We start from the raw sequence: 24,402 nt of genomic DNA, 5'->3' as shown, positions 1-24,402 counted from the left end.
AGCAAAAAAGAAGGGGAAGGGTAGCACAAATGATGGGGAAGGGGTGGGTTAATTGTGGATCACTAGTTGGAGCAAAAAGAAGAAGGAATGGTGGGTCGATCATAGTTGTCAATAGGATAAAAGAGAAGGGTGGGTCGATTGTGATTTGCGAGTCATCGATTGAAACAAAGAGGAATGGTTGTGATCAGTTGAGACGGTTACAACCAATGGGAGTGTCAATTCTTCCATTTGAATCGACGAGTGATGGGTGATGGGAGTAAAGACGACGATCAAAGGCAAAGAGAAAGGCAGGAGAAAGGATATGTTCTATCGGTTCTTATTTGTTCTTCATTTCTTTTATTTTTTTTTTCTATTTTACATTATATACTAGATAATCAATAGGTGTAAATTATAAATGTTAAATATTTAATGGGTCAAATTTAAAGTTCAGCATGTGATAGAGTTTTCATATAAAGTTTAGGAATAAAAATATGAGTTTGGCCATTATTTAAAAATATGAGTTAAAAAAAAAAAGTGTGAAAAATGGGTAGCCATTTGGGAGCAGCCGTACGTATTTGGTGGAGTGGCGTAGTCGGCAAGACCATTTGAAGAAGAAGATACGCGTAGGATGAAGGAATCTTAATGGGACGAGAGTTTAGACAAATCAAATAATAAGGAATTGAATGTTTGTAGTAATAATATTAAAATATATCAACTTAGCCAACCAATATTGCTAATATATTCTCATGGCTCCAGAGCACAACCAAGAATGGTGGCGACCTTTGTCGCCATTTCCCCCCCATTTTCCCACGTTCCTTCTGCTTCTCCTTCTCCACCCACATCTACCCGCCGCTATAAATAGCGGCTCTTTCCCTCCAACCTTCGCCCACCGCTCTAAGCCAAACAAGCATGGAAGGATCTGTGAAGCTCAGGAGGGATAGCGCCATGGATATATCTACATATAATTGTCTTCTTCTTCTTCTCTGTGGCGCTATCCATCCTGAGTTTCATGGGTTTTTCTTGCTCTGCTGATCTGTGCATGGAGTGGAAGGATCGTATATGTTCATGGCCGGTCCTGTCTTGGTGGCCTGATGATGTGTATATATTAATTGTCTTCTTCTTCTTCTTCTTCTTCTTCTTCTTCAACGTCTCTTCTTTTTACAGATTTCGAACTTTGAAAGAAAGATAAGTATCAAATGATGAAAATGTTCTAATTAAGTTGAGATTGCGCTATTCCGTATGTATCTAGAGTGTGTGTGTGTGTGAGTTATGATGGATGAGCCATTATTATGTGATAATTCACTCAACTTTATGCAATAACGACAGCTTAATTAGCAGCCCATCAATCATATATGCACAATTCTTTGTTTTAGCTAATTCAGGTTCTCACCAGGCCTTCACACTGCCTTCCTCTGTCTCCTAAAATTATTATTATATATATATATATTATTACAAAACAAGAATAAATAAAGATTACTCTTATAAAGCGAGGAGTTTTACTACTGTTAACGTTATTTTTTACCATTGTCTTTTACAAAGTTTTTGAATATATATAGTTTTAAGGCAATTATATACAATTAAAAAGTCCCATATCCATATCTTCCACCAGGGTCTTTTCACAGATCTGGCCTTTCTCTTTTTGAGGGAGTAAATTGGCCTTTCCAGCTTTGTGGAATGGCTTAGGATGTCATTTTAAGAAAGGTGTATATATATATATATATATATTTGGGAAAAGGTGAACATGGAAAGTGATGATATGGTTTTGCTTCATCAATGGAGTTCATTATTTGCAATTGTAGCTATCCCATCATATCATATCCCATGCTATCAGATTGAGTTGATACTTTGGGGGCCACTGTGCATTCTGGTCTCATCGTCCCAGGACAGCTGCTTCCCCAGGATTCCATTTTGCTGCTTATTCATTAGCGCCATCAAAACTCCAATAATTACATCCAAAGTGTATGTGTATATATACATGTACATGAATGTGCATCCTGATGTGGTCATAATATCTAGAAGGTTAAGAGTTCAAGTGAGGTCCATTGCAGAGTTTAGATTAAAGTTGAGATCCAGCCAACTCAAAGAAGGGCACAAAGTCAAAGCTCCGTTACAAAGGGTTAAAACTCGACTGTATATCAACTCTAATCTCTCTATCTTCTCCGACACCGCCTTCCACATTTACAGGGCATTCCGTACATCTCCTTCCATCGCGTCTCTTCATGCCATTAATGAAGACCGACCTAAGTGTTTGAAGAGCCCTTTCTGGTCACAGTTGTAGACAATTCTAACCCTCTATTTTGCAGGTCAAGTCTGACTCTACCACTGCCTGCAACATTGATGGCGCTTTTTCTACCATCATCACATGTTCATATATATATATATATGTTTGAAGGAGCTAGCGCGGCTACGCACATGGGATGGAGGAACGTTATGCTATTGAAGGATTGGTCAAATAAATATTTTAATTTTTGTATTTGTATGTTTTTTATTTAAATATTTAATATTTTTTATTATTATTTTAAAGACATCACTAAATTATACAATTTCGAGTTAATTGTATCTCTGAATTTTTTCTTATTTTAATTTACATTATTGAATTTATTATTCTCAACAAATTTGCTACACCACTGAACTTTTTTATATTTCAATTATATCTATAAATTTATTATTTTTAACAAATTTGTTAAGATGTGCAATTAACTTGAAATTATATAATTTAAGGGTATAATTAAAATAAAAAAAAAATTCAAGGGTGTAATTGACTGAAAATTATAAATTTAAGAGTATCTTTGAAGTAACAAAAAATTTGAGTATCTAAATAAAAAAAATATAAGTACAAGAATTAAAAGATTTGAGGGCAAATTTAGGGGTAGACTTTTAATTTTTTTAATATATGGTTGTTAATATTATACCAAACAAATATTGAATTTCTTATTAACATACTGTGGTATTGTATATAACGGATAATACTAAATATCATTTTAGATATATCAACCTAAACTTCCAATGTAAAAGAAAATTATACAAGTATATAAAACCATAATTATTATAAAAAATATTATTTTCCACAATATAATAATGCACACAAATCAACATAAGACTTATACACGGAGGCAGAATATTATACAATTTATATTATAAGATATGTGAAAATATAATTGTTGTCCCTCAAACCAAAAAAATAAAATTTATTTTTCGAGGAGAATCGTTTTAAAGTCTCGAGAACTCTTCAAAAATAAATTGTAAGAGGGTGTAGAGCATTATTTGTATAAACACTCTAATATTTAAATTAAATTTTTGAAGATTATAAAGGAAACTGCAAAACTCTTGAATTGGTAAAAAATATATATATTTTTTTAGAATAAAGACTCACCTATTTATAATTGGATTGGTAGATTTGTGATAATTATCTCCAGTATTTTGAGATGGATTAGGATTCGAAGTATTATAGATAATTATTATCTTATAAGCAATTCACGAAAAAAATTTTAGAGGTGAGTTTGAACATTCTTGTGGAAATACATGGCAGAGAAGGGGTCATGTCTCCTAGAGGATAAACTTGCGGAATTTGATTAATGGGTCTTCTGAAAACTCTTTTCTCGATAGGGTCTTTTCGGTTTTCGTGGTTGTTTTTTTTTTAACTTTTATCCATTATTTTCTAGTCTTAGATTTGTTTATAATGGATCTTAATCCATTACATACTAAAAATAAATAATTTAAGTTCTATAAAAAAGATGTAAAAAAAAAGTCATATTTTCAAAGTCTTGGTAAAACTTAAAAATAATTGTTTTCACTTTTCATTTTTATCAATTATTTTATGGAAAAATTACAAAAATAATTAAAAAGCAGTAATGTTAAATTAGTATATATATATATATATAATAATGTCTAGGAGGAGAAATTTCAATTTCAGTGAGCAATTATATATTGCACTTTTTTATGTTAGATACTAATCCAATTTTTTGTTTTTGTTTTTTTAATGTAAAAAGTTTTAATCTATTTAATTACATTATTATATATAACATTTATGTGTATATTACAACCGACTAGTTACAAGCTTATCTAATCTGCATCCCTGTCCTGTATATGATAGCGACACAACAACTTTAAGGATGTAGCCTTAAAGGTTGCATCCTCTCAACTTGGTATTTGTAGTATGCCGGTCGGGACCATAAAATTTCACTAATACTAACTAGTATGGCTACTATTTTTTTTTTTTTTTTATTGAGATAGAACAAGCTCAATTCTATTCCATTTTTAGTATCAGTAGAATATGGATTCCCGACACAATATGAAATTAACAATTAAAATTGAATTCTTATAGTGACGAAATAAATCAACGGTCATTGTAATATAAGTAAATAACAATTAGTGGTGATTGCAAATCGCATATGACCTCAAAAGTAAAGTATGGATACTCTAAAAAGTTTTCAACTCAAAATCTTTTTCCAAATAATCAAGCCTCAACACTACTAGTCCATGACCTTGTGGTGACTTTTCTTGCTTTTGCTTATTAAGTTTCACCAAAAATGGTCTTTATTAATCTATGTTGTGAGCTAATTTTTTCATTTATAGGTTAGCTAGCTACATCTCCGCAACCGCTAATTTGTGCATTGTTTTGTGTTTGACAAGGCTGAGGACTAGAGGATCAAACGAACATGGGATGAGACCTGTGTGTCTAGCATGACAAGCGATGTAGCAAACCAAGCTACGGAGTTGGGCTAACCTTGTTCAAGTTTGGCATAGTGGGCACATCAAAGCCACACTTGGCTGCATGGTCGCACAGAGGAAACCCAAGCAACATAATTGGGGCGAATTGGGCCATGTAAGGCATGCATTATAAGTAGATGAAGTTTGGCAAACCGCAACATTAGACGAGGAGTTAGGCCACCCCAAACCAGGCTGGATAGTTAGCTCAAGAAGAAGGGTCCTGGTGACAGCCCAATGGCATAAATGATGCGGGCAAGGGCGGGAAAATCATTGTGAGGATAGAATCTGGTAGGCACGAAATGGAGGTGACGCAGGCTTATACATGGCATGCTTTCTAAGGAGACAAACTCTAAGAAGACCCAGACAAACCACATGAAAGAATAAAATGTACACTCAAAGTGAGGTGAATTGGGTGTTTTGAAATTCTTTTGATTAAAAGAAATTTTGTACAAAAATTATTTGGACCTTCTTTATGCCTTTGAATACAAATGCTATGAGTATAAAACTGATAGTAAACAATATCTAAGAAATCAACTGTAAATGAGTATGCAAGAAATTTAACTTTACTAAAATTAAAGTTGTTCAAATAAAAAAAGAGTGCAACACACAATATATTTATAGTGGTTTGACCCAACTCCCTACATCTACTAAATTGGCTCCTCATCAAAAATTTCAACAATCCACTTAACTTTTGCAAGTTTAGTTATAACCTTAGTTTTTTTACCAAACAATCCACTTAACTTTTGCAAGTTTAGTTATAACCTTAGTTTTTTACCAAGAGCTGTTATAACCTTTGCTTTTCATTTGATCAGCAATAACCTTTTACACAATTTTTATAAGGAGCAATTGGAATCTTTTGCATGTGCTTTTTAATGGCTTATACGCACAATCTCACAGCTTTAAACAAGATAAAGAATGAGATAGAATTTGATCGTTTGGAGAAGCTTATACAAGATATAACTAAAACAACAAAAATAGGTTCTCACAAAGAAATTAGATATTAGAACGACGTAACAATTATAATTCTCACTCTCTTTCTAATAAAATGTATGACTTTTGAAGGCTTTCTTGCCTTGAGAATGGTATTGAGAGATATTCAGATTAATTCTTCTGCTTTGTCTTGTGCCTCCACTCCCTTTATATAGCTTTTCCCTTCTTAAGTGCTTTTGACTTGTTGTCTAGTGGGCAAAAGCTTCTGTTGTGCCCTAATAATCGGAAGGAAGAAGTCCAAGCATTGCAAGAAGGTTGGAAGCTGCTGGGAAGGTTTCTTCGGAAGGACCCTTCGGAAGCCTCATTCGGAAGGACCTTTCGGAAGGAACGCTTCGGAAAGGCCACGTATACTCCTTGCTCGATCTCTATAAAAGGCCAAGTCCAACTCTCAGAAAATGATCCGGATATCAGTATTTCTCTCCCACTTTCCTTCAGAAATTTAGCTTCTTTTCCATTCCTCGCGATTGTTTTCCTTCCGTTACTCACTTAACCATTGAAGGGTCTTCGCTGGAGGAAAATCCCGCGAGCCTTCTAACCTTTGTTTGCCCCCCACAGTTCCTCTGGAAGCGTCACCCCATTCCTTCGAAAGCATTATTCGGAAGGGCAATACCTCAAGTTCTTGAGGAAGGCCTTGCTCGTTCCTTCGGAAGCATTGCACCCATTCCTTCGGAAGCATCATACCATTCTTTCGGAAGGAGTTCTTGCCCGAGAAGAGGAAAACCCTTCGGAAGACTTGCTCGTTCCTTCAAAAGCAGCATCTCCGTCGCATCCCCAAGTTATAATACCCCATATTTTTGTGAAGTTGCCACGTATTTTAAGTGAGTTTAAAATATCAAAAAATATGCTTGAAATGGCAACAAGTGACCGAATCAGTCGTAGGGAGTACCCTAGAGCTTAGATACCTAAGGTTAAAGGTATATTTTTGACGAGCATCTCGAGGTGAGATTTATGACACTGAAATAAATCAAATTAGAGATGGTTTTCAGTTAAGCTAAGTTGTAGACTAAAAATATCGAATGATGGTAAGGGGCTTCCGAAAAATCGTATATATTGAGTAATTTTGAGTTATTAATTTTGGGATTTTAAGTATCTCGATAAATTTGATGTTTGAGGGTGTAATTGTAATTAGAAAATTATCCAAACGAAATAAGGATAAAATAAAGAGCTTATGTGGTAAATATTAAAGTTGAGGACTTGAAATAAGGGCCAAAGTGTTATCTGGAAAAACTTTGGGATATTAGCTTGAATTTCAAAAGTTCAATTCATTCTAGTTTTGGATTTCAAAAGCCACTCAATTATGGCTTTGAGTCTTTGGAGTCCATGACTAAGATTTTGACAAATGGCATAATATGATTGGTTGGAGAAATCTATAAAAAGGCACCGTGGGTTGTTCTCAAATTATTCCAAGCAAGATTGAGAGTTGAAGCACTCTAAGAGAAGGAGCTTGCTCTAGAGAGAGAGAAGGGAGTTCGACAAGAAGGCGGGAAGAAAGCGGCAGAGAAAGAGTCTCGTCAGAGTTGCGGGTTTTCGCCAGAATTTTCCAAAATCAGTTAAAAAAAAGCGAGGTAAATCACTTATTTTTTTATAATCCTATAGATAGGGAAGAGAGGGTCGCGTAGGTTCAAACGGGGGTCGAATCGGAGTTAAAACGAGGAAGTTATGGCCGAAATACGAAAATGAGGCGTTGTTGTCCGAAATCTGGTGCCTGCGCGTGAGTTACACGCGCCGGAAAATGGATGCGCGTGAGGGCACGTGAGGGGTCTATTTTTCTCCAAATTTTCCAGCCATGCCCCTAATTTAATACCCTTAAACCCTATGTAAAAATATTTGAGTTTGGATTTCCCAAAACATGTGTTTTCTGCAGAAACCTAGGCCGTTTGCAGTGAAATCGTACCGTTTAAGAGATAAACTAACAAGGTGAGACTGCTATACTCCAAATCCTATTTTTTATTCTCTTATGAGAGACTTCTATTGCATGAGACGGGTTTCGTGAAGTTCTTATACATAAACGCTTGTTATTCTCTTACGTGAAATTATGTTGCATATATGAAATGTATTTTTCTAAAAAATATATGCTATTGGCTTTTTAACTGTTGCATTTATAAAATTCATGTGACCAAACTGTTGTACCTATTTGTTGTTGGCCGAGGGAAAAATTCGGATATCCCTCGAGAGGCGATATGCGTGTACCATTGAGAAAGCTCTCGTGGGGAAGACCGTGAGCCTAAGGAACAACGGATGTAGTGCTTGCATGAGTGCTATGAGGTCGAGCCGAAGTGACATGGTTAGGGACCTCCTGAGAGGCGCTATGCATGCGCCATTGAGAAAGCTCTCATTGGAAGAGGCTAACGTGTTCACAAGGCACTTCGGAGTAGTTCTCGTTGTCTTCTCATACATTTTATACCTGATCATGCATCGATATAAACTGTTTTTTTGGAGTTTCTCACTAGAAGATTCATCTTCTAATTGGACTATGTCCCTGAAATATTCAAACGTTCCAGGTTCGACGAGCAGCTCTAAGGGAAAAGAGGTAGCTGAAGAATAAGTTTAATTTCTTGTCTGTAGCATGATTAACATATTTTTGTTTATGTGCGAACCTATGTAATTTTGGATATGTTTAAGATGTTCAGTTATCACTTGATGATGTCCATGTAATATATTTTGTAAACATCTTGAACAATTTTATGAAAAATAAAGTATTATGGTTGTGAACCATATCAGGTTTGATCTAGCTTCCGCATTTGAAATTTTAATGCCTGTCTTAGCTATTCGATTATTGGGTTTGTTAAGCTGAGAATGTGAAAATTAGGGTTTTTGGGATATTGTGTGATGTATGACAGCTATTGTGATATGAAAAATATTTATATTCCCGAAATCCTAAGTTATAACACGCTCAAGAAATTTGGGGTGTTACACAAGTTCCTTCAGAAGCATCCTTTGGAAGGAACCATCAAGAGTATCAGTTTTCCAGAGCATCGTCAACTCGACTGGAGCCTATTGCGAGCCAGCCTTCGGAAGCCCACCTTAGTTTTGCAACATAATCTTCGATCAAGTCCTGAGGCCGACGGCATCCACGACCATCCCACTCCTAAAAATTCTAATTATTGTATTTTGGCAACAACAATTTGGCACCGTCTATGGGAACCGCAACAAAAAACCAATTTCAACACAAGATGCCAAGATGGACAAGATCAGCTAGTTCAGTGAACCCGCATAACTCCACTCGAAGGAGCGCTCGTACTAGGACGGGAGCCACAAGAGACCCCAATCAGGTGCACCCTACGGTGCCAGAATTTTCAGAAGATCACCCTGATAATGAAGTGCGTTCAGAGAACTTTCCTACGCTTGAGGGCAACCAGATCGCTGGATTGGAGGGCATGGAACGTTCAGAACAGGAAAATGTACACGTAGCTGGATTGAGGAGGCATATGACAGAGCGAGGGAAGCAAGTCCCGTATGCAGCACCCGCTAGTTAGGAAAAACACTCATTTGGACAATCTTCAATTCCAAATAGAAACCTCGTGGCGGCTTTAGTACCTCCAAGACCCACGGGGATAGCTCCACCCATTGTTTTACTATCAGATTATGAACAACTATAGAAGAATTTTGAGGAGTTGAAACAACAAAATGATGAACTCAAGATAAATAATGAGAAGACTACAGGGAATCACTACTTTGCTACGTGAACTAATTCCCCACATAGGACAAGCCGATATGTGGGGAGAACACTGGAGATCCATAGAAACCCCTCCAAGGACCACACGGTAGGGGGTAAGAGTTAAAACTCCATGGCTGAATAACCAAGCCCCAGAGATGACAAACTTGAGAAGGGAATGTGATAGAAGAACAGGGAAGGCTCCCATATATAAAGAGATAGCAGAAAGCGCCTACTCACGAGCTCCTTATGTCCCACCTCCTTGCAAAAACGAAGCAAAATGGAAAACACTCAAGGCGTCTGACATCGAATGCCTCATAGAAAAGGTGCTAGAGCTAAAGCAGGTAATGATGGCGCCAAAGGAAATGCCCCCGAAGGGGTTTCCTCTATCTGAGGAACTCCAATGGCAACCAGTGCAACCAAGGTTCGAGCTGCCGCAACTTTCGGTATACTCAAGAAAGGAGGACCCATAAAAGCACCTACAACACTTTGTTGCAGTGGCCGTGTTATATGGGTGGAACGAAGTCACCAGGTGCAAGGTTTTCCCTCTCTCACTGGTAGGACAAGCTCAATAATGGTTCACTAAGTTACCTGCCAAACATATCCGGTCATTTAAACAACTGAAGAAAGAGTTTTTAGAGGCGTTCGCTACCTATGTCCCGAAGAAGAGTGTCATGTATTTGATGAGCTTGCAACAAAGGCAAAATGAATCCCTAGAGCGATACATTGAGCGGTTTAGGGCTACAATGCAAGAGGTAAGGGACCTCCCGGTCGGTTTGGCAGCCTCAACCTTGCTTAATGGAACTGCCTACGCCTCGCTTAGAAGATCCCTAGCATTTTTTGAGCCAGGCCCAATGGCCGAATTGTTTGCCCGGGCAGAATAATTTATTATCCAAATGGAAATTTGGACGCATGGGAAGGTAATAGAAGAGTAAGAGAAACCCAACCCGAATTGTGAGGGAACCTATAGAATTCGGAAGATGTTGGAACCCCACACGTGTGTATTGTAGATGTTACAAGGCAAGGCGATGGGGAAAACTTGGAACACCGTGCACCTCAAGAGGTACTTCCCATTCTTACTAGCCATTAGCTCCAGCAGAGGGGACGAAGCACAAGATGCAAAGCTGAGTCTGTCGCTAAAAGCATTGCTCGATTCGGCTGGGAGCCGGGATTCTCTTTAATTTTTCATTGTAATAATATCCCTCAATACGTAAAAGAATATACCCCCTATATTCCCGTGGAGTAGGAAAAACTATAAGCTGAACCACATAACCTATGCCTTGAGCATTTGCATGTATGATAAAATGTAATGCAAGTGCAACAGTTCGACGATGGCCTTGATGAGATCAGGATGGCTCAGTGGAAATCAGGCGCATATGACCACAAGCCGGGTCAAAATCATCGAATGCTTCGATGTCTATGCCTGCAAACTCACCTATATCCCTTGATTGAGTCCGGTGCCATGCCACTGAGCTAGCCCTGACTCCTTGGTTGATCTGGCACCTAGGTCTCCCGGCAAACTTGGACACTCGGAAGGAATCCAGAACCAGATTGGTTATTGAACCTAGATTCATCGAAGGCAGACTGACTCTCATGAGGGGCATAAGGTGATGAAGTCGCTATATGGTAAGTCGAAAGATGCCTTTGCCGCGTGAGGCTTAGGTTGCCCAGTTGCGATCTGGTGCTTATGACCTAACACCAACTTGGGATCATAGGATGTTCCGACCTCTGTGCCCACAGACTCACCTAGATCCCTCGATTGAGTCCGGTACTAGACCCGACTCCTCGATTGATCTGGCGCCTAGGTTTCCCGGAAAGCTCAGACACTTGGAAGGAATCTTGAACTGGATTGTTGGCCAACTCCAGATCCCCTGGGATAGACCAGACCTCTAAGCGGTGCGTCACTATATGGTAAGTTGAAAAATGCTCTCACCATGCGAGGTTTAGTCACCCAGTTGCGATCTGATGCTTATGACCTAAAACCAACTCGAGATCATTGAATACTCTGACATCTATGCCCGCAGACTCACCTAGATCACTCGATTGAGTCTGATGCTATGCTCCTAAGCTATACCCGACTCCTCGATTAATCTGTCGCCTAGGTCTCCCAGCAAGCTGAACACCCAGAAGGAATCTTGGATTGGATTGTTGGTCAAAGCTAGATCCCCTAGGATAGACTGGGCCTCAAAGCAATGGACAAAAAAATAAAAGATAGGACTCAATCTAACACCTATGACGATAGACCAACTCGGGATCATCGGATGCTTTGACGCCTATGCCCGCAGACTCACCTAGATCACTCGACTGAGTCCGGTGCTACGCTCCTAAGCTAGACCTGACTCTTCGGTTGATCCGGCGCCTAAGTCTCCCAGCAAACTCAAACGCCCGAGGTGAATCTCGAGTTGGATCCTTGGCCTAATCTAGCTTTCCCATGGCAAACAAAATTGATGGAAAACAGTAAGCGCCATCAAAAGGTGTCCGCCCACCCCAAAAAAGAAAGAACCACCCATGATGATAGACCAACTCGGGATCATCGAATGCTCCAACACCTATGCCGGTAGACTCACCTAGATCACTCGATTGAGTCCGATGCTACGCTCCTAAGCTTGACCCGACTCCTTAGTTGATCTGGCACCTAGGTCTCCCAGCAAACTCGGACGCCCGTGGTGAATCCCGCGTTGGATCCTCAGCCTAATCCAGCTTCCTTATGGCTAACCAAGGCCCCTCTCGGAAATGTTCGTGAAGGCTCGACAATCCCCCAATCTTGACAAAAGCCAAGAACTCGATGAATGTTGCGTGAGTCTTGCAATCACGTTAGGGGCACAAGGCCTATCTTGAATTTCCTGGAGGCGAAGAGCCTTAAAGAGAAGTTGTAGGCATGAACATACAAAAACTGAACTGCTATGGCTAATAAATCGAAGCCTAAAAAGGCATGAATACAAGTCGCATAACCAACAAGCAAATGATGGAAACATAATAGAATTATGTAGTGATTTAAATAAGGCAATTACATGAGGCATGTTGAAATGACTACCAAGAAACTACATTCATCTAGAGCCGATAGAATAAAACGCAACAACCAAAGAAATGTGTCAGAAATTCTAAGAAGAATGCTTCGAGATGAAGCTAGCAAGATGATCGTTCCTTATAACCAGTTAAAAACAATATAAATCATAAAGTCTGCACTAATCTTTGGCTGAAAGACGATCCACATGACCCTAACCATCTCCAGGGTGTAGATTCTAAGAAGCATCAGCGCCAAGGTCCATCTCTAGGCCCCTCTTGATCAAGAGCATAAAGGCTCCACGGACCCTGCATGTTCTTGAGGCCATCCTCTAGAGTTTGCCTTATGCATTCCTCAGGCCCAGGATCATTCGGCTCGTATAAGGGTCCCGGCAGGCATAGTGTGGTCAGAAGTTACCTCTGCCAAAGAGTCCCCTGGGCGCCTAGTGTAACGGCTGGGGTCCGCATAGCAATGTATTGTCTGGTTCAGGTCGCAACCCAACCCTAGTTTTATCGCTCTGGGATTTAATTCCAAAACGCGCGTCACTATGTAGAACACCCTCTGCAGTTATATGCCCAGTTCCCCCTCTTTGCATGGCCGATGTGGGATTCGCCTAAGGTGCTTACACGCACACCCCCTAGGGACTCAGCGTCCTCGCTGAGGTTTGCCCCACCACCGCGCTCAAAGGCTCGGGGGTCGGCTCTAATACCATTCTGCAACGGCCGGGGTCCGCATAGCAACGTATTGTCCGATTCAGGTCGCAACCAATCCCCGATTTTATCGCTCTGGGATTTAATTCCAAAACGCACGTCACTATGTAGAACACCCTCCGCATTTATATGCCCAGTTCCCCCCATTTGCATGGCCGATGTGGGATTCGCCTAAGGTGCTTACACCTAGACTCTAGGAAGTCGCGACAAAGGTAAAAACCAAACTTGGAAAAGTGGCTGGCGTAATTATCCTTGTGGTGGAAGCAATCCCTTGAAAGGCGATATTGTTTCTTGGGGAAGGAAAATTCTTGAGAAAGCAAGATTCTTAAGGAACATTCTTGGGGAAGGAAGGTTCTTAAGGAAAATTCCCGGGGAAAGAAAATTCTTGGGGAAGGAGAATTCCTGAGGAAGCAAGATTCTTAAGGAACATTCCTGGGAAAAGAAGGTTCTTAAGGAAAATTCATAGGGAAGGAAGGTTCTTAAGGAAAATTCTTGAGGAAGCAAGATTCTTAAAAAACATTCATAGGGAAGGAAGGTTCTTAAGGAAAATTCCTGGGGAAGCAAAATTCCTAAGGAAAAAAGATTCTTAAGGAACATTCCTGGGGAAGGAAGGTTCTTAAGGAAAATTCCTGAGGAAGCAAGATTCTTAAGGAACATTTCTGGGGAAGTAAGGTGCTTAAGGAAAACTCCTGGGGAAGGAAAATTCCTGAGGAAGCAAGATTCTTAAGGAACATTCCTAGGGAAGGAAGGTTCTTAAGAAAAATTCTGGGGGAAGGAAAATTCATGAGGAAGCAAGATTCTTAAGGAACATTCCTAGGGAAGGAAGGTTCTTAAGGAAAATTCATGAGGAAGCAAGATTCTTAAGGAACATTCCTGGGGAAGGAAGGTTCTTAAGGAACATTCCTGGGGAAGGAAGGTTCTTAAGGAAAATTCCTGGGGAGGGAAAATTCTTGAGGAAGCAAGATTCTTAAGGAACATTCCTGGGGAAGGAAGGTTCTTAAGGAAAACTCCTGGGAAAATGAAAGTCCTTCGGAAGGGGCTTTCGGAAGCGTTCTTCGGGAAGAACCATTTCCAATTGTTGGTGCCCTATGCTTAGAAAATACTCTTCATTTTGTATCTAAGAAGAACAAAACAAAGAGTGGGCGACAATTGTTGTGCCCCAATAATCGGAAGGAAGAAGTCCAAGCATTGCGGGAAGGTTGGAAGCTGCTGGGAAGGTTCATTCAGAAGGACCCTTCAGAAGGGTTTGGAGCTACTGGGGAATCCTTCGGAAGAACCCTTCAGAAGGAACACTTCAGAAATGCCACGTGTACTCCTTGCTTGATCTCTATAAAACGCCAAGTCCAACTCTCAGAAAAGGATCTGGATATCGGTATTTCTCTCCCACTTTCCTTCAGAAATTTAGCTTTTTTTCCATTCCTCGCAATTGTTTTCCTTCCGTTACTGACTTAAACATTGGAGGGTCTTCGCGAGAGGAAAATCCCGTGAGCCTTCTAACCTTTGTTTACCCCCCATAGTTCCTTCGGAAGCATCGCACCATTCCTTCGGAAGCGTCATTCGGAAGGGCAATACCTCAAGTTCCTGAGGAAGGCCTTACTTGTTCCTTCGGAAGCATTGTCCTCATCTGAGAAGTCTAAGGAGTGAGAATAACCATTAAGACATCCTTATTACAAAGGTCAATTGTCACATATTCTTAACACTTAAGAATAAGACCTTTAATATGAAATCTAAAGACTCATTCATATTAATGATTGGAGAGCTATGAATGAAGATATAACCTTAAATATGAAAACATATTTTATTACATATTGTAAGGATTACATCATTAGTCCCATAAATATAAATGCCAGATGCCATCTAAATCTAGCATTAGGGCACTAACACTAACAATCCCTGTGTGCCTTCTAACTTGTTCTTATGAGCGCAGTTATGCCCTGAACACGCAGTAAGTTACTCTCGAATGGATTAATCCTCTACTGAAAATGCACTTGAGGGCTTATTCAAGACTCTTACCATATAATTGAAGACTGGAGCCACCCGCTGCATATTTCCACGAGCAAACACCAGCTAGTTGTTCGCCTTGCTCCGTCGTGGCTATAGCATTCCCATACTACAAATCTGAATTATTTTATTTTGCTAATAATAGTTCTTATCTTGTGAAATGGCTTAGTGTCATTTTCTTGATGGGCAAGGTTTTTTCTAGTAAAAACCAGATGAGTTTATGATGTTACCCATATTTTTGAGGTACCGAGTCCTTTCCTTTTGTTGTGGGGTGCCCTAGGAAAATCAAAGTAAAAAAATCTCAAAACTCATAGAAATATTCTAAGTAGGTTGAACACTCGGATGACCCCTAAAAGTCTTCTAGGGAAAAAGTCTCTCGGAGCCTCTGGAGAGTCTTCGGGAAAGCCTAGCCCTTAGTATCCCAAGGCCTAAGACTCATTCAAAGTCTCTCAAGCCCAAGCCATTCGATGGCTTTGAGAAGTCTTCAAACCCATATGGAGAATACTCATCCAGGGACTTTGACCCCAAAGATACCTTCAGGCCCTCCAACCTCATCCGATGTATTTTTCCCAAAGAGTCGAGAGACTCACATCAGCATGCCACGTGTTATGTGGACCCCACCAAATGTCTATCAATACCCACCCATTTCATGACAAAGGGACCTTTTTCAAACCTTCTCAACTCTCTTTCTCTCACACACAAAGACTCAGGACTAGAAGACTTAGACTCTAGACCACACATAACCATTCGAGAGATAACCCATCGGAAGACTCCCATCTTAAACATAAAGCATACACGCATACATACATTCATACTTCTACTTCTTGGAGTTATCATCTGACTTAGGTATCGGAGGGCTTGCGTGGAAAAGATCTCGTGTGCCTTCTAATTGTATTTGTGCTATAGACCCTTCATGTGGCACCCATCCAAAGACTCTCTGAGGAATAAGGCCCCCAGAGACTCTTAGAAGTTATCTGGAGACTCCCTGCATCCTCTTAGCTCTCCCGAACAATGGATCAGGCCCCGCACCTGTTGATCCTCTTTAATGCCTCGGACCTTGAGCTTTTGGCCTAGATTTTGTCCAAATTATTCTCTAAAATAAATAAATTTAATTGTTGTAATTAGAAACACCACCTTCAAACTTCTAGACTCTAGGATTTGGACACAACTCTTTTGATGCACCTGGTTGTCAACTAGATTTGCTTACTTGTGAGGGGGATTAGATTTATTCAGAGTATTTATGTCTCAGAGGTATTATATGAAAAAGAACTTAGTTCAAAAAATAGGCAACACTTTCTACTTATAAAATAATGATGAAGTGCATGAACCCTTTACCTACAATCACCGATAAAAAATGCCCTCACTTTAAATTAAACTATAGGATCTTATCTTCTTCTTTCATGCACATTCTCACTTGCCCGCCATCAATCTCTCTCGCTCGTCTTTCTTTCTCTCCATCTAAGTTTTGTTACTTCTTTATCAATCATCTTCTCTAAAGCTATTGTTGTTCTTCCCTTTGCAGATCTAGTAGCTTGTCTTCATACCAGGCATGTATTCATTTTGTTATCTTTGAAAAACTTTGGCCAATGAATCTTAGTAGTTTGAGTGATTTTAAAGTATTTTATCCTCTTCTCTATGATTTTTTGAATGAAAACGTAATGGGTTTGTAAATGAACTTGGCTCTGGTTCTTCATTCAAAAGCTCAATTGAGTGAAGTAAAGGAATTTACGGATCATAACGTGACGAATTTTTTTTTTAACCGTAAATATCTTTAGGATCTCTCTAAAAGGAATAGATTATGGATGAAAGGCATAGGATTACCTCTTGACGTGTAAATCCAATCCCAAAAAAGTGGTGATTCAAAACCGTTCAATTGGTTGCCTCTAACAGTATCCACGCGAGCTTGCAATCCAAGAACCTTGCAAAAGGCAACTTTCCTAAGGATTGATGAGTGCTAGCTCAAGATAGTGGCATGGGAGCTTTCTCACATGCACATCAAAATGACATGAAAAGCTAGGAGATGCTTCATAAAAGACAAAAGGAACCACATAGAGTCTATTTATAACCCCTAGGCACAAACCCTAATTGAGGTTTGGGTCATATTTTAAGCCTATGTTTTAAACCCTTTGAAACATGGAATTGGGCTTTCCTTTTATTCTTCATCTTGAGCTTTAGTTTTAAATACTTTAAAACAACACATTGGGCCTTAGTTTTAAACACTTTAAAAATACCCATTGGGCTTTAGTTTTAAACACTTTAAAACAACCCATTAAGCTCTTTAACCCACCCAATGTCCTTAGGTTAGTTTCATAACTAAATCCATAACTTAATTAACAATTCACCAAGACCCAAGCCCTTAATTTGGGTAGCCTAGTTCAACTAGGTTTTCAGGTGAATTATGACAAACTTAATTAAGAGACTTATTTATTATAAGTTTTAAAATATTAACTACTAATATTTAAGAACTCTAGCTCTTCATTAAGATTCCCCAATCCTAATCAAGCCCGCCATTACCTTGTAATTGCAAACCCATATTGCGTGTGACCCATTAGGCTTCTACATATGTTGGCCATGACTTTATCAAATAAAGCCATAAACCATGAGCAAAGTCTAACAACCCATCATGGCCCCCAATTAGTAGAAGGATCGATTTATGATCACTGCCTTTCAATGATGGTCTTCTCATGCAATTCAATCTCTTCATCGATTTAAAGTGTCTCAATCAAATGAAGATATGGATTGAGCGTCAATCCCTATTCAGGGCTTGATTATAATATTTATTTGGTTCCTGAAAAGTATAACTTCATAGGATCTCTATCATGCTATGACCATAGACTTACAAGCTATATTTCCCTAAAGGGCCCATGAGACATATCTCCCCAAAATGGGGTCGATGAATCATGTCTTGCCTCACACACAGCCTTCACATGCTTCATGACATACCCAATTATTGTCGTATTCACACCCCTTATTGAGATGCTTCTTTAACAGTGTCAAAGCATACGAATCCACACGCAAGACATAGTGGTGACTGCAAGTTAAAGGATCACTTGCACAACCACCACTAGAGGTTTCTTTAGACACTCTTGCAAGATCTATAAGAAATTCTTTTGGTCAGGTTGCTATCCAGTGAACTTGTACTCACCAAAAGTACTCGTGTACTAGCTTAGGTATCCCATACCTATAGTCTGTAAGATTAATTACTACATTTCCTAAAGGTAACAACATAGCACACACCAGTCTCTTTGTGTCATTAATGTCCCGTCTCTCTGACACTTTTGACCAGGGATAGGTTTAAGGTTGTACTCTTAGGTGTATCAAGGACTTTACAATTGAAGTCACACCGCAATTCCTTTTACACAAAGTAAGCCTAGGGACTTTGTGATGGATGCCCTAGTCCTCAGAAGGTGATTTTACGCCTTGCTACTACGAAATAAAAGGAGAAAATCTGAATATTTAAGAAATAAAGGTCTCTTTGTATTAATTTACTTGATGATTACAAATGAGCCAGGCCAACCCTTTATATAGTGGTTGTACGCAACCCTTCAAAGAGATACAACTTATAAAAGAAAAGACATGACTGCTGGAAATGAAAATATGCAACCATTGGCCTTGGTAGTTATTGGCAGTTATGGGCGGTTGCTGGCAATGGGTGCCCATGCTGACTAACAGTGGGCGTGCTTCTGTGCCCATGCGCCTGTCACGGCCCTTGTTGGGCCTGCACGGTGTTGTATGGCGCAGATGGCCAGTCATTAGGTGCCCCTACTAATGCTTGTGCCTTCATCATGCAGATTGCACCAAGAGAAGTGGCCTCGGCTGGCCCTACATGCGGCATTATGGCCTGGTCTGTGGTGTGTGCTTTAGCCACTGGCTTGACATGTGCACCAGGCTGTAGCAAGTGTCGGGTTGTGGCAATCGCTTGCAGCAAACTGTGGTCAATTACTGGCACGGTGGGAACCTCGATTGTAGTGGCTGCAACTTGTGGGCTCAACATTCCCCGCCCCTTGTGAACCATCTTGTCCTCAAGATGTAAGTGGGGAAACTGGTAGGCAAGATATTCGGTTGACTCCCATGTAGCCTCTTCGGGTGCCATATTCTCCCATTGTACCAGGGCCTCCGGTATCTTCTTGCGATTTTTCTTAACCACTCAATAGTCTAGGACCCTTAAGGGCTAGACCAGCAATGTGGTATCTTCATCAAGCTCAGGAAAATCATGCACAACATCTGTAAGATGGCCTACCTTGGCTTTGAGTTGTGACACATGAAAGATTGGATGCACGCGTGTGTTAGCCGACAAGTCTAACTTGTAGGTAACGGGCCGAATCTTCTTGAGGATCTTATAGGGCCCATAGTACCGGTAGCCCAACTTCATCTTCGCAACAAGAGTCACACTATTCTGCCTTCATGGTCGAAGCTTAACATAAACCATGTCGCCTTCTTGAAATTGCCTATCTTTCCTCCCTTGGTCATAATAATTCTTCATGTGGGTTTGTGCCTTAACCAAGTTGGTTTTTAACTTGTTCAGGAGTTCATCACGCTCCACCAACACTTGATCCACACTATCCATGGGGGATTGGTTATGCGTATATGAGACAAGTGTTGGAGGAGTCCGCCCATAAATTGCTTCAAATGGGGTTCGCCCCAATGATTGATGGTATGAAGTGTTGTACCAATATTCTGCCCATGCTATTCGGTCGGCCCACATGTGGGGATTGCTTTGTGAAAAGAAACGGAGGTACTGCTCCAAGGTTCTGTTGGTGACTTCCGTTTGGCCATCTGTTTGTGGGTGGTAAGAGGAACTAGCAGAAAGCTCAGTCCCTAGCATCTTGAACAATTCTTTCCAGAAGTGGCTTGTGAAGATGCGGTCCCTGTTAGTGATGATGGTGAGTGGCAGCCTATGTAGTCGGACCACCATTTGCATAAACACTCGAGCCACGGATTGGGCTATGAATGGGTGAACCAGAGGAATGAAATGAGCATATTTGCTCAATCGGTCCACCACGATTAGAATAGAGGAAAATCCTTGGGATTTTGGCAGCCCCTCTACAAAGTCCATTGTTAAGTCCTCCCAGATTTGTTTAGGCACGGGCAAAGGTTGCAACAATCCACCAGGCTATGTGGAGTCACTTTTAGTGCGCTGACAGGTGTCGCACTCAGCCACGTGCCTGGCTATCTGTTGTTTCACGCCTTCCTAATAGAAAAGACGGCTAAGTCTTTGCCAAGTGTGGTAACTTCCTGAATGGCCTCCTTCTCTTGAATTATGAAATTGACGAATAAGAGTGACCCTTAGATCTTGCATATCTGGCACATATGCTTGTCCCTTGTACAGCAAAAGGCCATTTTGTAATTCATAGTCGTCATGGGAAATGCCTTCTTCAATAGCTTATATCAATTCTTGGCTTTGTTGGTCAGTTGTGAGTGCATCATGTATCTGCTACCAAATGGCCCATGTAGGGCCTGTGATGGGTAACAGTTGTGGCTCATCTTCTCGTTGAGACAAGGCATCAGCCACCTTTTTTTGGGCACTCGATCGGTACACAATTTCATAATCAAAACCCATCAATTTTGCCACCCATTTTTGTTGGTCGGGTGTTAGAACTCATTGCTCCAATAAATACCGCAAGGGTTGCTGATCAGTAACAATCTTGAAACGCTGCCCCAATAGATAAGGGTGCTAAACTCGAACTGCTTCAATGATGGCCAACATCTCTTTGGCATATGCTGACCACGTTACTTTTGTTGGCCCAAGGGCCTTACTGAGGTAGGCCACTAGTCGGTCTCGCTGCACTAGCACAACGCCAATGCTAATGTTGCTGGCGTCTGTATGCACTTCAAATGGTTGGGAGAAATCCGGCATAGCCAAGACAGGGGTGCATGTCATGTCTTGCTTGAGTGTTATGAAAGCTTGGTCCGCCTCATCTGTCCACTAAAAGTTGCCCTTCTTGAGCAATTGTGTTAATGGCTTGGAAATGATCCCATAGTGCCGCACAAATTTGTCGTAGTAGCCTGTGAGTCCCAAGAAACCTTGTAGTTGGGTAATATTAGTCGGATGGGGCCAAGACTGCATGGCAGCAATCTTGTGTGTGTCCACCTTGACACTTTCTAGGCAGATCCAATGCGCCAAATACTCTACTTCGGTTTGACCGAACGCGCACTTGGACAATTTAATGCAAAAGTAGGCTTGGGCTAGTATAGTGAGTGCCTATCGCAAATGCTATAGATGTTGTGCCCCTGTCTTAGAGTAAATTAATCTATCATCAAAAAATACCAAGACAAACTTACGGAGCACTGGCTGGAAATTTTGATTCATTGCTGCTTGAAAAGTTGATGGCGCATTGCACAGTCCGAACGACATGACAAGATACTCATAATGGCCATGATGGGTCCGGAAGGCTGTCTTGTGGATGTCTGGCGAGTTCATGCAGATTTGATGGTATCCCACTTATAAGTCCAACTTTGAAAAGATGGTTGTGCCTCCCAACTCATCCAACATGTCATTGATTGAGGGAATGGGAAATCGATCCTTCACTGTGGCCTTATTTAGGGCGCAATAATCAGTACAAAAGCGCCATGTACTATCTTTTTTCTTGACGAGTAGGACTGGTGAAGAGAAAGGACTAGTGCTCAGTTGTATGAGATTCTGGTTGAGCATTTCCTTCACTTGCTTCTCTATTTCGTCTTTTTGGTGGTGGGTGTACCTATATGGGGGTACATTAACGGGCTGTTGCTCATCTATGAGGGGAATGCGATGTTCACAAGCCCTGCTTGGTGGTAGAGTGGTAGGTTCTTACAAGACTGAGGGAAAATCTACAAGTACCTATTGAATGTCTATTGCTATTTCTTCCCTCTGTGGGTCAGTTGTTGCCGGAGAATCATCTTGGCTGCGGGGTTGGGTGGCTACTTGAATTGCATAGCATTCACCACCATCTCGGACCAACTTCTGAATTTCATTTTCTTTGGTCGCACGGCTATAACCAGGCTGCATTGACAAGCATACTTGTCGGCCCCTGAGTGTGAATTCCATGGCGAGTCGCTTGTACTCGAACGCCACTTTGCCCAATTGGGATAACCATTGCACACCCAATACGATGTCGACCCCTACCAATGGTATGGCATACAGGTCCACCGTCACTGTAATGTGTTGGATTTTCAGGCTCACAGCCTTACATTGCTGGGTGCATGTCAGCCTTTTACCGCTAGCCACACGCACTTGAAAAGAATCAATGCGGGTAATCAGGATCTGCAATATTTGGGCGATCCTTGTGCTGATAAAATTATGTGTTGACCGGTTATCAATAAGCAGACTAACTTCTTTGTTGTGCAACTAGGCTGTGATGCGCATGGTCTGTGGTTCGAATGAACTAGTTAAAGCATGTAGAGATACTTCTGGCTATTCTTCAACTTTTGTTGCTGTGCCTTCTGCAGGCCAGTCTAGAGGCATATCAGGCTCTGTCTCTTCCTTGTCCCATTCCTGTGGGTGTTCACATTCAATCAAAAATGCTTGGGCCACCTTGCACTTATAACCCAGAGTAAATTTTTCGTTACAATTAAAGCATAGGCCTTACTCGCGTCGTTTCTGCATTTCTGCCCATGAGAGTCGTCGTACGCCTCGGGGAATAGTCTTGTTGGGCATGGCTTGTGGCGGAGGTGGTACCTTTGACTTGTACCCACTAGTGCTTGTGGCCACGGTAGGGCCTTTGTAGGCATAAATCTTACGCATGGACTGCAATTACTCGTCTTTTAGCCTTGCTATTTCAATAGCATGCTGCAGGTGGGTGGGCCTGTGCAACTTGACTTCCGTTGCCAGTTCTGGCTTCAAGCCTCCCACGAATGCCCTGATAAAAGCCTTTTTTGGCCAGTCCCTTACTTGTGTTGCGACTCTCTCGAATTCTCTTTGGTAATCTCTAAGAGATCCACTTTGTTGCATTTTTTATAGTGCTTCATCGTAGTCCATATACCCAGTAGGCCCGAATCTTGTTCGAACTTCTTGCTCAAATCTTTCCATCGGATGGTTTTTCCTTGACTCTCATAGGTACGTGAGAGCCATTGCCACCAGTGATTTGCCTCGTCTTCCAAGAAATAGGCAGCATATTCCACCTTTTCCTAACTGGTCATATCTTTTGTTTTAAAAATTTGATTGGCGCAGCTAAGCTAAGAAATTGGATCTTCGCCATTGAATGTAGGAAATTGCAATCGTGGCTTGAAAACAGATCGATTCCGCCCAGGAAGGTCCACATTGTCTTCTCTTTTGTCATCCCTAGAGTCTCCCTCCGATCTAGAGGCATACCCCTAGTTAATATAACCAAATCGCTGCCTGTGGAAAGATCTAACAATACTTCGCCTTGATGATTGCTGCGGCTGTTGTTGTTGCTGCACCAAAAGCGTGAGTTGTTGCAATGATTGTTCCAACCTCGAAAACCTCTCATCCATGGTGTTGACCATGTTTTCTAAGGTTTCGATGCATTTACGGTGTGTTGGTACTCCAGCCATTGTTGGTTGGTTGAAAAATAATAAAACTTCGGAGAACGTCTTCCAAGCAGTTGAGTTGCCTCTCAACGAAAGCACCAATGATGGATGCCCTAGTCCTCAGAAGGTGATTTTACACCTTGTTACTACGAAATAAAAGGAGAAAATATGAATATTTAAGAAATAAAGGTCTCTTTGTATTAATTTACTTGATGATTACAAATGAGCCAGGCCAACCCTTTATATAGTGGTTGTACGCGACTCTTCAAAGAGATACAACTTATAAAAGAAAAGACATGACTACTGGAAATGAAAATATGCAACCATTGACCTTGGTAGTTATTGGCAGTTATGGGCGGTTGCTGGCAATGGGTGTCCATGCTGACTAACAGTGGGCGTGCTTCTGTGCTCGTGCGCCTGTCACGGCCCTTGATGGCCCTGCACGGTGCTGCATGGTGCAAATGGCCTGTCATTAGTTGCCCCTACTAGCGCTTGTGCCTTCATTATGCAGACTACACCAAGAGAAGTGGCCTCGGCCAGCCCTGCATGCGGCATTATGGCCTGGTCTGTGGCGTGCGCTTCAGCCACTGGCTTGACATGTGCACCAGGCTGCAGCAAGTGTCGGGCTGTGGCAGTCGCTTGTGGCAAACTGTGGTCAATTGCTGGCACGGTGGGAACCTCGATTGTAGTGGCTGCAACTTGTGGGCTCAACACTTTGTCTTTAGGCATCTTGTATTTAAGTAATCAATAAATGAACAAATAAATACAAAAGACAAAACTTCTCAATAAATAAATGAACATGAAACAACTATATATATTATCAACAAATATATCATATCTTAATGTATTAAGTACAATTTAACTCTTAAGTTGTAGGGCATATACTA

At 40.9% G+C, this 24,402-nt stretch overlaps 1 long non-coding RNA gene across 1 annotated transcript in view; it reads left to right on the top strand.

Annotated features, from left to right (window-relative positions):
* Positions 1-2,497, top strand: part of LOC127788981 (uncharacterized) — a 79,368-nt gene extending 76,871 nt beyond the window's left edge. The window contains exon 3 of the long non-coding RNA XR_008020473.1: positions 2,283-2,497. This is a non-coding gene — a long non-coding RNA (uncharacterized LOC127788981). The remainder of the gene's footprint in view (positions 1-2,282) is intronic.
* The last annotated feature ends 21,905 nt before the right edge of the window (positions 2,498-24,402 follow it).

This window comes from Diospyros lotus, chromosome 13 (genome assembly GCF_014633365.1).
Source record: "Diospyros lotus cultivar Yz01 chromosome 13, ASM1463336v1, whole genome shotgun sequence".
NCBI classification, from domain to species: Eukaryota; Viridiplantae; Streptophyta; class Magnoliopsida; order Ericales; family Ebenaceae; genus Diospyros; species Diospyros lotus.
The sequence above is the reverse complement of the archived record's forward strand: the minus strand, read 5'-3'. Positions and strand labels throughout refer to the sequence as shown.